Below are 15,162 nucleotides of genomic sequence, written 5' to 3' on the forward strand. Positions count from 1 at the left end.
TTTCTATTTTTTTTGCGACATGAGGTGTTTTCTTCAGGTTTGGAAAAATTGTCGCTACGCATTTGAAATTCAACGTCATAACTATAGACCATTAGCAAATTCGCCAATAGAGGTATTTTGCAATTATTTTGTTGTGGACTTTTATTTGAAGGGGGATTTTTTATTATTTGTGATAATATCACCAAATTGAGGACTGCTGAGCTCCTCACTCCCAACAATTATCATACATGGAAGCTCAAAATGCAACAACTCCTGCAATCAATGGGATTGTGGCAAAGTTTAGCAGAAAATCAACCCACCTTCACTAAAGTAATGGAGAAGTTTTCTTAGAGAAACAAGCTTGATGAAGCCATGGGGTTAATTGGGCTTCATGTTTCATGCAATTTTCTATTCCACCTTGATAAATGTGATACTTCGAAGAAAATCTGGGACAAGCTGGTCTCTCTATTTGGAAAAGTAAACGAGTTCAAGGCATTACAATTGGAAGCAGAATTGTCTTCATTGATCCCTTATGAGCTTGCCTCTATTGAAGCCTATCTTATCAAATTCTGGTTGTTGGTTGCACAATTGAACATATACTGAGATACCAAATGAGACAATGATTGCACTTTCCTGATTCTATCCAAATTGAAGGGTTTGTATAAGGTATTTTCTTCTACATTTTATTTTGCAATGGATGCACTTTGTGATAATTTTAAAATTCCTTCTTTTGAGAAATTTTTTGAACGCTTAACAACATAAGAATCTAAGCTTCAACAGTTAGATGCTCTTTTTATCTCAACATCTCAAGCTCTTGTAGAACATATCTCCAAAGGAAAATCCAAAGCTAGTCCACAAAATAAGAAGGATTCTACTCAAAGTAGTGAGCATCGTTCCAAACCTCAGCAAAATTCAAAGCCCTCTCCATCCTCTTCAAAGTCCAAAATGTCTTCCTCCAAGCCATGGAAGAAGAAGTCAAATGAAACCTATAGCTTTTGTGGAGGAGAAGGGCATTCAGAATCCAAGTGTTATAAGAAACTTGAAGCATTGAATGGAGGAATGAAGTAGCATAATATTAAGCAAAGTCTTTCGGTAGAAATCACATAAGAAAAATTTCTGGCCGATGCGTTTCAAACCAAGAAGTCTAGCATAATATTTCAGTGTCCAAACCCTCTTCATCTAGTAGAAGGCATGTGTTATATGCTCAAGATTTACATGCATTCTGAGACAGTTGGATATTTGACTTAGGTGCATCTCATCATATGATTCATTCCAGTAAGTTGTTTCCATCTCCATTTGATTGTAGTATTTCCTAGATTGCAGTGGGAGACTCTTCACAACTTGATGTTTATGGATCATGCATTATGTAGTTAGATGATGGTCGCATCAAGAATGTTTCTTTTATGCCTAATGTCTCCGCAAATTTACTTTATGTTTATAAGATTTTCCGTTATAGGGATGGGCAAACAATTGGGTTTTCTCCCAATGATGTAGTCATTCGAGAACTATAAGGTCCATAAGTTGTTGGGCATATGGGTAGGTAAGTCACAGCTCTTTCTCATACATATTTGCAGGTTTTGAGCCTTCTTCTAGTAACTCTTTTATTGGACCTATTGATTTATTAAGTAAGCTTTGGCATGAAATATTTTCACACCTTAACTACAGATATTTGTAGCAAATGAATTTCCAAAATATTATTCTTGGGCTTCCTAAGGTGTCATGCACAGATGGAGTTTGTCCACGATGTGTTCTTGGCAAACAATATCAAGATCCCTTTCCAAAAGGGAAAGCATTACGGCCTATTGTTCCTCTCGAGTTGGTGCATAGTGATCTTATGATCTTTGCAAGTCGTTCCTTTTCAGGAGCTAGGTATGCACTTACCTTCGTTGATGATTTCTCACACAGATCTTGGATATATTTTCTTAAATTTAAAAGTGAATTTTTGGCCACTTTCGAAAGTTTAAATCTTTTGTTGAGAAACAATCCTTTCTTTATATCAAGAATCTACGAACAGATAATGGTGGGGAGTATGTCAGTTAGGCATTCAAAGATTTTTGTAGAGAACATGGCATCTTGAATCATCACTCTGGTCCTCACACCCCTCAACAGAATGGCGTTACTAAATGGAAGAACATGACATTGAAAGAAATGGCCAATTGCATGATCTAGTCCAAGAACCTGCGATCCTCCTTCTAGGTCGAAGTAGTGAACTATGCCAATTATATTCTGAATCAGATGCCTCATAAAGCAGTGTTACATATGAATCTAGAGGAAGCTTGGAGTCATGTCAAACCCGATGTCTCTACTTTCAGTCACTCGCAATGCAACATGGGCCTTGATTCCAAATGAGAAACGTAAAGCTATGGAGAAAAAGAGCCAACCACCTTTTTGGCTTTTACTACGATGAAGACATGAAATCATATCAATTGTTTGCTCCTGTTACAAAGGATCTTTTGTTTCACGAAGCTATTCGTTTTGATGAGAAATTCAAACACACATCAGAACCCACTCTCTCCATAGATTACCACAATGATTTAGGTCATGTTGATAGTTTTATTGTTGATGATCAAGAGGATGATGAGAATCCTCCTCCTGCAAATGAAAATCAGCTAGAAGATCAACCACTTACTGCAGTTGATCAACCTACACAAGAACATCTTAATCAAGAACAAGAGAGCAAAAGCCTTGACTAGAAGAAAAGGCTTGAAAGTTATGGCTATGATGTATCTGATCTCAGTTATTTTTCTCCTTCTCCTACTAATATTCAGCCCAAGACAATTGGTATTTCTCTTTTTAGTCATGCTATTTCAAAGGAACCTCGACAATTTTTTGATGTTGTTGGGATATCTGAAAGGGAAGAAGCCATGAAAGATGAGTATTCTTCTTTGATGAAGAATCACACATGAGATCTCGTTCCTCTTATAAAGGGACGAAAACTAGTTCGTTGCAAATGGGTCTATAGGACAAAGTATGTTGTAGATGGTAATGTTGACAAGTATAAGGCATGACTAGTGGACAAGGGTTTTTCACGGTTGAAGGTATTTATTACTTTGAGACTTTTGCCCCTATTTCCAAAATGAATTCGATATGTCTTGTGTTATCTCTTGCTTCATTAGAACATTGCTTATTTTATCACATGGATGTGAAGAGTGCTTTCTTGCACAAAGATTTGTAGGAAGAAAACTACATGGCGCATCCTCTTGGTTTTGTGCAGGACTCTTCTCTTGTCTGCAGGCTTCTTCGTTCTCTGTATGGTTTCAAACAAGCTCCACGAGCTTGGTATGAGAAGATGGATAGTTTTCTACTGGCTACAGGCTTTGCTCGCTGTCACTCATATCTTATAGGTTAAAAGAGAAGGAACTGATCTTTTGGTATTAGTTCTATATGTGGATGATTTGATTATTACTGGGAGTTCTTCATCCATGATATAGAGTGTACAAAAATAGTTGATGGACTAGTTCGACGTGATAAATCTTGGCTTTCTGTATTATTTCCTTGGTTTGTAGGTTCATCAATCTTTAGATGGCATCTTCATTTATTAGCCAAAGTATGCTCTTGATTTTCTACACAGATTTGGCATGGCTAATTGTAAGTCATCACCATCTCCATTTCAGTCAGGTGTTACACTTACTGCTAAGTTCTCGTAACCAAGTGTTGATCTACCTTGTATCGACAATTGTTTGGGAGTGTGTTGTACTTGACACATAACTGATAAGACATATCTTTTGCAGTTTGACTTGTTTGTCAGTTCTTCCAGGACCAACATGAGAGTCACTAACAAGAAGCTAAGCGCATTCTTCAATATATTGAAGGCACTTCCAAGTATGGCATTCAATACATCGCTGGTTCTTCTGAGATTGAAGGTTTTACCGTCTCTCATTGGGTTGGTTCTATTGAAGATCGAAAGTCTGCATTAAGCCTTATTTACTATCTTGGTTCAACTACTATTCCCTAGACCTACAAGAAACAACCGACAATTGCATTGTCTTCCACCAACGCTAAGTATCGTGTTGCAGTCTTGGCTAGTCAAGAAGTCTTTTGGATTCAACAGTTACTGATGGAGTTTGGAATTCAATAGGAGCATCTGACCACTCTTTGGTTGACAACCAAAGAGACATCAACATCTCTAAAAATCCTGTTTAGCATCAACAAATAAAACACATAGAGATCCACATGCACTTTATCCAGCAATTAGTCCAATATTGAGTTCTCAATCTAGAATATCTTCCTACCAAAGCGTAAGTGGCTGACATATTCACTAAACATCTTACATCTCCTAAGTTTCTTCAACTTTCTTCGATGCTTGGGGTGAAGGAGGTAGCCTTTGGGGGGTCATCTTGAATCCTCCTACCTTCACTATTTTTTTTTCTCTTTGGTTTCTTGTTTCTCTTTTTCTATTAGGTTTCATTGTTGTTGTACATGGGTACCTCATGAGGCCTGGTTGTTGGGGCCCATTTTTTTGTTTCCTCTCTACGTTTCACTTATAGGGAGATGTTGGTGTTGGTAATTTATAAAGAAAGTAAATTACTTTTCCTTCTTATGTTGTGAGCTATAAGCTCACGTAAGTTTTCTATTTTCCCACTATGGAGGTTATCCATGGGGCTCATACCATTGTATATATATACAATCATTTTCTTTTTGTGTTTAATAAAGTAGCAAATTGGCTTTGCAGTCTGATCGTCGACATTTTAAGACTCTTTCAGAAAATTTATATACCTCTCAAAGTATAAAAATGTTGTTGTATTGAAATGTTCCGAAATTTAACCTAATTTATACATTTCTTATTAAATGTTTTCACATAGCTTGCCCTTAAAATAAGGAGCAAACAATATGCATGTCCCAACAATACAATAAATGCCCCATCCAAATCTATAAATCATTTGATGTATATCAAATAGGTTAAATTTAACAATATTTTCACTACTATGAAGTGTAGTATCACTTATGAATCTAGGTATGAAAATTTAAACTTTTAAACATAACAGAATTAAATAATTTATTAACTTCTCATAAATAAAAAAATAATAATAATTTTATGAACTTACCAAGTTTAATTTTGTAATATGACTTAAAAAATAATTTAGTTGTAGATTTTATTCATTAGAGATTGTTTTTCTAATCACATCATTAAGTTATGGTCCACTTTTCAAATTATCTAATATGATTCATCCTCACAAGAAGTAAAAATTAAGTTTTTATTGAATTAAAAATCCATTTTTTATTTAATTTTAAAAAATATTTATATAAAATAAAAAATATTCCACTCTAAATAATAAATGAAAAATCAATTTATAGTTTCCACGGTTTAAAAACAACGATAATAATAACTGTCTTTATGACTAATTAATTTCTAAATTATAATCAATTTCCTAGTTTAAGAAATAAAAAACTATGTAGATAGCTGCGCAATCACCGGTCCCGAATTTATCGTTTTGGGAATCGACATTAAGGTGGGAAAGTTTGAAACGCAATCTGCTCCTTTTATTTTTCTTTCGCTGGACTTCGAAAAAGACGAAAAAGACGTTCTAGCTACCCGTAACAGACGTGTGGCCTTGGTTTTTTATAGTCTGCATGACTATGCGGATCATTGCAAGAAATTGGAATATCCTACGTATCAATCTTTCCGTAGACCACATTTGAAAGCAAAATATTCTCAGCGGTTGGATTGAAATAGAATTATGTTGTTACACGGACAGTTCAGATGGTAATCCGAGACAAATGAAAGAGTGGAAACTTGAGAGACTTGGGTTTAAATTCTCATGTAATAATTTGGGTCAGGGAGAAGAGGGTAGGTCGTATCCAGAGATGGAATTTGACGGGCATTTTGCCCGTCACAGGTCATTTTGCCCGTATTTGACGGTTGAAACTTGTGGATGGCCGTTTTTCATGACGTGCCTGGAACGGTGGAAAACGTATTTTTGACGTCCAAAACATTTTCCAAAACGTTATTACGCCCCCTTTATTTTACATCTGACAGTTTTTTTGGCAAGTTTCCTCCTCACTGACCAGCGCAATGGCAAGCTACCTCCTCAATGAACGGCGCAACTGGTAAGTTCCTCTGCAACCAAAATCGATTTGCAAGTGGATTAAAAATGTAAGGGAAAGTTGTCTTTTTTGGCAAGTCCGCAACTGCCAACCACAATCCACCTTGCTTTCTGCTACTTTTACAGAATGTACACCACCGCCTTGCTTTTACAGAAAGTTTGCAAATCAACGCCAATGTGAAATCCTTGTTAATATTGCTGGTGGGTGGCTTCATCCTTAAATTTCACATGCCCAGAAGAGCTTTGGGCCATCTACTTCCCTGACACTCTCTCTCAACGCATATGCCCATTCAGACTTATGCCCAGCTCAAGATTGGCTCCAAGGAAACTGCGAGGAAATTACAAATTGGCGCTTCAGGTTAGTGATTGATTTTTTATTCTTCAAACACTGTAGGTCTGATTGTTGCTAGCTTTTAATTTTTTATTTCATAACTGATTTAATCTTTTATTTCACAAGAGATTTGGATATGTGTAATTGCTCACCGCTCTTTAAACAGGGGTTTATCATTATGGAGAATATGGTTTCTTGGAGATTTAAATTCTTTTATGAAATGATTGTCGATTATTTCACTGTCTACAAGTCTCTCCCAAAATTTACTTAATACACATTATTAATTTACTTATTAAGGATCTTCAATGTTGTGACTCATCATGACTCATTAGGGCTTTTAGAATGAAAATAGCAACAATGTCAAATCCCTCTGCCCAGTTGCCACTAACAGAGAACCCTAACTATATATTACTATAAAGAAAGGCATCATATCGAACTGTGAAATTGGGACTAAATTAACACATTTTCATCTTACAATCAAATCTTAGAAACCATTGTTTTTGTTCTTCGTCTAGAATCTACTTATGCTAAAAGATGAACCATAACAAACAAATTCGATATTGATTGCTAAAACCTTCTTAACAATGGTCACTCCATTCCATTTTCTTTAGTGACTTGGAAATGGCAACATTTAACTAATCTAAAACAGAATGCAATTCTGAATGTTCACAAAACATAAATTAGTAGATGCAAACTGCCATGGTTTCTTAGTATGACGATAAGGCATATATGGTTTTCTCAACTCCGCAAGCAAGCTAAATCTTTAAAGTCAATAGAGACAAGTTCTGAAATCTACCATCAAAGACATAAGCTTGGATCTACTCCCTTGTATTGCTAAGCTTGTAAAAATCATCCATTGCTTTCTGTAAAATGGCATGGTATTGCACAAATGCAATTACAGTCACAAATACATCATCCTGCGACAGTAAAAGTTATTGATGCAAAGATCATTTTAAATCAAAATAAAAGAAAGATATTCACTTCACTCTAGACACTGAAAATGTCTTCTATGCCTACGATCTTTGCATTTTAAGGTATAGTAGTTGTTCACATGGAGGGTCGGAATTTGGATTTGAACTTTATATATAATAGTGTTTTATATATTTTTAATATTGACTTTATTGTTTTAATTTAATAAAAATTGTAATAATTGATTTTTTCCTAACTTTAAAAAATATTAATAATGATACTTATTAAAATTATATATATATATATATATATATATATATATATATATATATATATATATTTTGTTTATAAACAGTATATAGAAAATAATATAATCAACCTAAATTATATTTTGCTTTAGAGAAAATAGGGGGTGGTTCAAAAAATATGGAATTGTTATATATTATGTTTTTTTTTTATATATGAAGATCTAATAAAATTTTAATAATTCTATAAAAAAAAAAATTCAAATTTAAGATTACAATTATATGTAAGATTTAACAATATTATTAAGATGTTGAAATGTTAAGAAAATTTAAAAGTTTAACTATATAGATTAATATTCAAAATCAAAGTTCAAATAAAAATTAATGTAGATACAAGGATTTCAACATATAACAACTTCCTTAATTTGATATGCCTTTGTCTTTACTTCTTGTTTAAATAAATATTAATATAGATATGAGGATTTCAATATATAGCAACTTCCTTAATTTGATTACCCTTGTCTTTACTTGTTCTTCTTATTTTTCCATTCGAGTGCTTCCATCCTCTTCTAAGTCTTCACATCTTAGCTCAAACCTCTTCCTTAACCATTGCCCTTGTCTTTACTTGCTCTTCTTATTTTTCCATTGCAATGCTTCCATCCTCTTCTAAGTCTTCACATCTTAGCTCAAACCTCTTCCTTAACCATTGCCCTCGTCTTTACTTGCTCTTCTTATTTTTCCACGCCCAGTTCAAGATTGACTCCAAGAAAAGTTCAAGATTGACTCCAAGGAAACTGCCAGGAAACTGCAAATTTGCGCTTCAGGTTAGTGATTGATTTTTTTTTTCTTCAAACACTGTGGGTCTGATTGCTGCTACGTTTTAATTTTTGATTTAATAAGTAATTTAATTTTTTATTTCACAAGAGATTTGTATGTGTAACTGCTCACAACTCTTTAAAACAAGGGTTTATCATTATGCAGAATATGGTTTCTTGGCCTAGAAATTGACATTCCACTGAAAGTTTCTTTTGGTTTTCAAAAAGCTTCTGGGTTTTTAAACTTATTTTACAGCGAATAAATCTGTTAAAACTTCAACCGACAGTGATAAAAACAAAAATTATTTTTTGTTTTTAAAAAGATTCTTGGCTAAATTATGTATGAGTGTTAATCGCCTTTGAGTGTTTTTATTTTTTGATCTTTGGATCTCTCACCCAATTTTCTTGACTTGCACTTGATTGGTTCTTAGATTACATTAGAATCATCTTGTGTTTGAGAATTCTCTTGCGTAGATCACATTTGCATAATTAGAATTCTCATTTTCAGAATATGAATGAAAAATGTGCATAGATTACATTTGCATACTTTTCAAATGAATTGTGCATAGATTACAATTGCATAGCTTACATTCTGAAAAATCAATCGTAGATTTAGATCAGCTTTCTTTGATTTCAATTTACATATTTTTATGCTTGTTTTTAACACATAAAAATAAAAAAATAAAAACTTTTTGGAATTGATTTGCATTAGTTTTTCTTGATGAAATTAGTGCATTAGAGAATTTGTTATATTTTCTCTTAGTGATCAATTTCTTGCATTGTTGGAAGTGAATGGAAACTCTCTCCTTACTTTAGTTAGGATTCATCGAATTGAAAAGATTACATTATCATATTCGATTGCATTCAGTTTTGGGTCGGGTCATAACACCATTGGTTTCATATCCATTTATCCTTTTGAGTAATAACAACCTAAATAACACAGCGCTTAATTAAAATTCATCTAGTAATTTTTACATTTTTAGGGCTCTTTCCACCAATCTAGCTTAGGCTAGTATCTTGGAGTAGGGAGTAATTAACTCTCCAAGATAGTAAAACAAACAAGTAGCTGTATCTTGTGGTAGGAGATAAATTCCAATTGTTACATCTATGCTCTGGGAAAGCTCCTCTTAAAGGAGAAGCACGAGATCATATCTGAACCAGTGTGGGAATCAATCCTTCCTCATTGGGAACGATAGAAGATATTCACGTATTAAAAACGATAAACCTTGGATTAACCATTGTCGAGGAGCCTGGGGTCACTTGTTGGTAAACCTTGGATTATGTCAAGGAGCCTTCAAGGGGATTGAGCTTGTTACTCTGCCCTTGCGTGCGTATCGGATCGTAGACTGTTCCCCTAGGTATATTTGTTTCCGTTGGTAACCTTAGTGACCATATTCTATAGGATTCTTTCCTAAGGTGACAGTGGAGGGAAGATCCCACTGTACCTGGAGCAGACGTCGACTAGACTCACTTGGATTTTCTAGGGGGTTCTCTTCACTCGAGACGGTTTAGTGGAGAAACTTATGCTAGTCTATTCATTAAGCAGGTTGTCGGGGTAACTGTTCCAACCGCCATTTCTGTATTGAATTCTGCGACGTTGGATTTCATCACCAACTAGTGTTTTCGGTACGGAAAGTTACTGTTTGTGTGTGGTTTGACTCCTAGATTTGATAGTGCGTGTTAATTTGTTTGTTTTTACTTTTAGAGACCATAGGTGTGAATTGTGAATTTTAATTGTTAGGTGTGAATTGTGAATTGTTAATTTTAGTTTTAAATTGTTAATAAAATTCACTGAAGTTGAATATAATGGCAAATGTTCCGGAATTTACCAACCAAGGAATCCCTCTTAACGAGAATCCTAGTACTTTTCCTTACTTTTGATTACGTTTGGAATTTTTTAAGATCAAATATTTTGATGAGTCATCAAGCAATAATCACAATTATGTTATTATTTATATGAAGTATGGAAACTATTATTTAGAACTTACATGGAGTAAAAGGAGTTTTCGCTTTATCTTAACCCTAAAATTGTGAGTGAAGTCATGACATTTATTATTTAAAATATAATTTTATTATATAAATTGATTCAAAATTTTAAAACTATTTAAAATATATTTTATTATATAAATTGATTTTAGATTTTTAAAAACTTTTAATTAAAACGGTTTTATAAATTATACCACTCAAATTTATAATTTAATACTATTTCAACCAAAAGTTAAGAAGGAATGTATTATCCAACAAGGAATATATTAGCCCTCTCAGGATGACTCAAAATCTGATTTTTCGCAAAATTTGGATAACTACATGTATGCTACTGTGAATTGATTTTTTTTTCCTTAAGAAGTCTATTGTGTGAGGAAGTGGGCTTCCGTCGGATAATCCATTAACTTTACTAGAAAGTAAAGGGCTTTATTGTTTTCATTAATCTGATAATTCCCCCAATGAGACACATGTGACAATCAACATCTTTCACTGTCACAAGATTCCACTTGTCCAAAAACACTTTCCTAGGAAATTGCATCTTCATTCGTGACTCATGACTCTCATATAATCCGTCTTCTACCATCTTCTTATCAAAATCCTACTACAGTTTATCTACTAATAGCCACACTATCTCAGGAAAAATGGAATACTCTATTCCTAAGTTTTAACTTATAACCTTTTAGGGAGAACACTAGATTTAAAATAATTAACCAAAATCATGCTCCATTTTGACTGCTAAAAACAAGGCCTTCTCACGCACAGTGGGATAACCGACACACTTGGCGATACTAAAAGCGAACATAAATCGAAGCTTTACCATAATTAGAGTTCCTTTGAAATTGAAGCCTAAATTGATGTCACGTGATTTAGATTAGATGGTGACATGGTGCATTGTTAAGGCATTTTTTTGTGGTAGGATTTTAAGTTTCTAAGAGTTCTATTTGTAGATATAAAGTTATTTTTTTTGTAAGTTTTTTAAATTATTAATTTATTGTTATTGTTTTTCATGTAGGTACATTATTTAAATAGAAATGCCTCCAAAAAGAAAGGGTCAATCAACTATTAACAATTTTTATGGATATTCTAAGACATCAAAGACTTCTAATGTTAAAGATATTCCATCTATACCCGATTTGAATGATGATGCTAATGAAGATGTAAACGAAGAGTTTGTTGTTGATCTAGAAATTCCTGGCCATGAAAAGGAAGGACAAGATGGTGGATCTAGTAGTTCGAGGAGGAAGGCTTTCTCAAAACATGAATTTCGAGAAGAGTGGACGATAAAACATCCTTGGGTTTATAGTATCAATGTTGAATATGGAAAGATTCATATGAAGTGCAAAATTTGTGAGAAATACAAAGCTCAAGGTCCATGGGGTATTGGAGATGGATGTAATACCATTCAATATGATGCTATAACAACTCATGCAAAATCTATTATTCATCAAACATCAACTCAGAAAAATTTGTATGAAATTGAAAGGTTGGCAAAGCCCATTACAGAACACATAGTGACAATAAATGAGGCTAATAAGGAAAGGGTCATAACCACTATGAAGTTAGCATATTTTATTGCGCAAAAGGATATTTCAATTGCTACTTATGAAGATCTTTGTCATCTTCAAATGCATCTTTGAACACCTAATATGCCTTCTCGAGTGGAGTATTCTTCCTACATAAATAGAAAAGAAGCTACTGAATTTATTCACTCTATATCAGATTACCTTGAAGAGGTTCAAACTAGAAAAATGTTAGAAAGCCCATTTTTCTCTATAATGTTAGATGAAAGTATAGACAATGGTTTGGAACAACACCTTGTTGTGTATTCTACATATCTAGACTTGAAAGGATTGGGCCCTCCAGTGTCACAATTTATGAAAATGATTATTGTTCCTGATGGAAAAGGAAAGACTATATATGATACCATCATTAATTTAAGGGAAACAAGGCAGTTGAAAAATGAGAAACTAATAGCAGTTTCGACTGATGGTGCTTCATCTATGGTTGGATGTGAAAATGGATTTGTCACATTGCTAAAGAATGATTTACCAAATCTTATTGGTACTCATTGCATTGCACATCGTGAAGCACTTGCAGCATCAGATGCTTCAAAAAAGATACCAGAGTTTTTGTTTGTTGAGAAAATAGCAAACAAGGTATACTCATGGGTTGGAAATTCGGCAAAGAGAAATAATGAACTCGTTTCTTTATTGGAGATAATGGAAATAGAATCCTTGCAGGTTCTTCAAATCCATGGGATTTGATGGCTCTCTAGGGGTCAAGTGGTTGAAAGACTAGTTACATTAATGCCTGCTATTTTGAGTTTGTGGAAGAGAGAAAGAAAGAATTCATGGTATGATAAGGCAAGAATTTTTTCAGTTCAATTTTGTTTGAATATGCTTGCTGATGTTTTGAATGAGCTGAATAATCTAAACAAAAAATTTCAAGAAGATAATGTGGATGTCACATCACTTGGAATAGCTATTGACCATACATTAAATTCTCTTAAAAGATATTTCTGCAAATCAGATTCTTTTGCTGAAGGTGTTGTACATCTTACTAAATTTTTAAAAGACTCTAAAGATGGGTTCCTTGAAAATGTTGACAAAGAGGGAAATACCCATAGACATGATTTGTTGTATATTCCAATCCATGATGAACAATTGCCACAACCAATGGCAACTTGCATTGATGGCTCCCTTGAGAGTTGCATACAACTTACAAGAAACTATGTCCAAGCATTGATTGAGAGTTTCAATTCAAGATTTCCAGATCTTCATCTTTTTAATGCAGCAAGGTTGTTTAGTCCTTGTCATTATCCATCAGATCTTTATGTCAGAGAAAATAATGCAAAGCATTGGCTTGAAATACTTTTTTCACATTTGCAGCATAAAACATGTAATGAAGGTGAAAATGTACCAACATTTGATGTTACAACGTGTAAAAGAGAACTATACCAATTTATTGATGTGGTTTATTTGAATGGAGAAAGATTTCCAATGAAAGATGCATGGAAAGTGTTTTCTCAAACAAAAGATTGGCACTCTAGGTATCCAAATATGCTAAAATTATGGCAAGCAATGCTTGTCATACCAACGAGCACCGTCGCATGTGAACGAGGGTTCTCTAAGAAAAATATGATCAAAGATATAAGGAGAACAAGACTATCAATTAACACACTTGATGCATTGATGTGTATATCATTAATAGGTCCTAACACAACAGATGTGGAATGGGAATGAGTTTATGAGATTTGGAAAACTGCAAAGGAAAGAAGACTCTTTGACAGGTGTGAATTATTAAGTTACATGTTTTTTTACTTTGCACAAAGTTTATATATATTATATATAGTTGTCCTCTACTATATTTATATTTTTTATATGAAATTTTAACGTTCTTTGTTTATTGATGGAATGTGGAATACAGGCATGAACAGTTACATTGATGATCACTGATGTAAAAAGAAATTGAAGATATCATTTGAAAGTTTTTTCATGTGTTGTTGTTATAGGTTGATGGCACATGAAAAATGCCATCAAGGTTGAAAAATGGCCACATCTTACCAATCTTGTAGAAAATGTGATAAAAGATGTGATGCCTTTGGATTTTATCATTTTGGTACTATGGCATATCTTTTCTCGCTTTATGCTTCTCAAGATGCATTTAAATACAAGGAGATTTTTTTGCACATATATGTGATTCCCTTCTTTATTTGGCTTTAATGCGTAACTTTCATGAAACATGAAGCATTTCATTGCTTTCATTGTCATTGGAGCAATGGAATTTAGAAACTTGTAAGTTGTGACATTAGTTTGGTGTAGCTGGATTTTTTAGTAAACCATCATTTATGTATATGTATGAATTAATAATTTGTTTCCAAACGTATTTCTCTTATTGGATGGTTGGAATTTGGTGGTACATTCTTATGCCTTTTTAAGGTGTCATATATTTATATTTTGTATAAAACGTTATATTAGATAATGTCATAAATTATCTCTGAATTTGCATGGAACTTAGTCTTATTAGGCATCTAAATATTCATGTGGCATAATGTAAATTGTTGGCTTTAAATGATAATTTAAATATATGAAATGGATAACCATCAAGCATTTTACCTTGGACTGATTATATACTTTAAATGAGCAAATTTCAAATGTTCAACACTTTTTATTGAAACCTCCACAATTGAGTTTTTTCAAATTTTGTTTTTTTTTCCTTACGATAAATATATGAAAATTTTCAACATAATTACTTATTGAATGGTAATTTTTTAATCAAAACTTTATTAGTGAAGGGTTAATTTATTATGAGAACATCACTCTTGAAGGGCAAAATTTTTAATATAACGTTTCTTGATGGGAAGCATAAGGACCCAAAACGTCAAAAAAAAATTGTATGACGGGTAAAGAGAAATCCAAATTCCAACCCTGGTCGTATCCCTTAAAAAATATACTGGCATGTTATTATTGAATTTTTTTGGTTTAAAAAAATATAGATTTTGGAATAGTGATTTTAGTATTTTAATTTAAATATAATAGTTATGTGACCAGATATTCTAAGATATGTTAGACAAATTAAAGATTGATATTTATATGTAAAGAAGTTTGTAGTTTTTTTTTGTTAATTAAATTGATTAATTAAAAAAATATGTTATATTAAAATTTTATAGAATATGACTTATGGTTTTTTTGCAGATGTCATATTGCAACAAAGCTTATTTAAAGATGGTAAAATGAAAGTTAATGAAAGTTGTGTATCCTATTGATTGTGTTTTCTTATGGTAGCATAGTTAGATTGTGATGTCCTTTATTGTTTTTTTTTTTGGACTTAGGGTTGTATTGCATTATGGTATT

This window comes from Pinus tabuliformis, chromosome J (assembly GCF_031772625.1).
Source record: "Pinus tabuliformis cultivar Carrire ecotype Pingquan chromosome J, CPIR1, whole genome shotgun sequence".
Lineage (NCBI taxonomy): Eukaryota > Viridiplantae > Streptophyta > Pinopsida > Pinales > Pinaceae > Pinus > Pinus tabuliformis.